Source organism: Pinus tabuliformis, chromosome 4_1 (assembly GCF_031772625.1).
Source record: "Pinus tabuliformis cultivar Carrire ecotype Pingquan chromosome 4_1, CPIR1, whole genome shotgun sequence".
Classification (NCBI taxonomy): Eukaryota; Viridiplantae; Streptophyta; class Pinopsida; order Pinales; family Pinaceae; genus Pinus; species Pinus tabuliformis.
In genome coordinates, this window is record NC_142303.1 from 964,895,005 (window position 1) to 964,897,335 (window position 2,331).

A 2,331-nucleotide genomic window follows, 5' to 3' on the forward strand; every position below is an offset into this window, starting at 1 on the left:
GAGAGACCAGGAAGATCAGACCCTCAACAACATTGAGACCAAGTTGTCTGATCTCTAGGATGAGCAGGGTCAAGGGTTTACATCTAATGAAGAAAAATAATTCTCATAGATTTGCAGACTCAGAGATCCAAAATCCTCAAAGATCAAGAGGAAACTTGGAGCATTAGGAGTCAGTCTATTTGGTTATAGGATGGAGATCATAACACCAATTTTTTTAACAATTATTAGAAGGGGAGAAATATCAACAACACTATTTCGAAAATGACAACTGAGGATGGACATTGTGCCCAATCTTTTCACCAATTATCATATTTAGGCATTTCACATTTTCAGAGACTTTTCAAGGCTCCCCCTGGAGCAACTCTTGCTGAAATTGTTCAAATTGCTGGGTGCTTCCCTTAGTTTGTTGACCAAGATAAGGAAGAGGATCTCACAAAAAGCTGTTACTATGGGGGAATTAGAAATCACACTAAAATGGTTAAAAAAGGACAAAGGCCTAGGTCTGGATGGTTGGCATGTTGAATTTTACTTAGCCTTTTTTGAAACCATTGGACAGGACCTCCTAAAGGTGGTGGAGGATTGTAGGCTATCTGGACACATGTATGAGGCTATCAACTCTACCTTCATCACACTCATTCCCAAAGTGGACTCTCCATTCTCATTCAATGATTTTAGAGCTATATCACTTTGAAACTCTTTACAATATCATTACTAAGATTATTTCCAACCACCTTAGGCCTATTTTATCTAATCATATCTCGCGTGAACAATTTGCATTCTTGCATAACCGAAAAATTCATGAGGCTATTGGAACTTCACAGGAGGCTCTCCATTCCATTGGGATTAAGCAACTCAAAGGTGCCATCCTCAAAATAAATCTTTCCAAGGCTTTTGATTGGGTTAACTAGCTCTACTTAATAATGTTCCTCATCGATTTAGGCTTCCCACTCTCTTTCATCAAATGGATCATGTGTTGCATCACTACTATATCATTCAGTGTCCTGCTGAATGGATCTACCTCCAACTTTTCTCATGTAGAGCATGGTCTCAGAGAAGGCTACCGTCTTTCCTCGCTCCTCTTTCTCCTTGTCATGGAAGAAATTAGTAGATTAATATCCCTCGCTAAAAGGGAGGGGCAAATACAGGGTCTCAAAATTACTCACTAGGGCACTCTTACCCACCTACTTTTTGTTGATGACATACTCATATTTCTCAATGGAGGCATTTGGGATACCATTATTATTTTCTATGACATTTTGTTGCTTTTATTATCTACCGCTGGTATGGGCCCTAAAGGTTCAAGTACACTATCACTCTCTCAGCTTGCGCTCTACACAAAGCTTAGAATGAATAACATAAATTTCCATTTCGGAGCCTTCGATTGGAGGATGGGCTCGAATATCTCGGGTTCTAAATCAAACCCCATTCTTACAAAATTATGGAATGGATATGGCTTGTGGCCAAGGTTGAAAAGAGATTACACAGCTAGAACCACTAGTTTTCATCTAGATCAGGCCGATTAGTTTTTCTTAAATTGGTCTTGGAGGCTACCGTCGTGAATTGGATGTCCTTGGCATGTATTCCGAAAGGAATTTTTTCTCGAATACAAAAGCTTCCTTGCATATTCCTTTGGAATGGATAAAAGGAAGGAAGACCATTTTCTTGGGTGGGATGGAGACACATTGCAATCCCAAAGAAATGGGGAGGATGGGGCTTGAAAGACCTTCTTGCATTTTCTCATGCACTTGCTACAAATATGAGATGGCTTATTCTTACCTCTCACAACCTTTGGACCAAGGTGGCACACTATAAATATATATGGTCTTACCAGCTTATGGATTGGATCTGTATACTAACATGGCAAAGCACTGGTATATCTATGATCTGTTGAGCTGTCTTACATACTCTTCCCACTATAAAAAATGGACTTACTTGGAAAATTAGAGATGGCTCATCTATGCGTATTGCATAGATCCTTGGACTAGATGTAGCAACATGTACCGACTTCCTCCCGGCCTCATTTACTTTCTCAAGAATAGAGATATCCACATTATCGCCAACATTGATGATTCAGATAACACTTCCATATTTGTACAAGCATGGAAATCAATTGACCTACTAGGAGTACATGTATAGTGGCATTAGGCTTGGGCATCATATATTACTGCATTGTCAGAATCTCATGTTCACATTAAGGAGGGTGTCGATGAGCTTATCTGGGCGTCTGCTCGGCATGGTGCATACACACCTAAAGAAGGTTGTCCTATCATTTATGCTACCTATATGCCACTTGCGCTTATGTATTGGTGGTTAACGCTTTGGAAGCTAAAA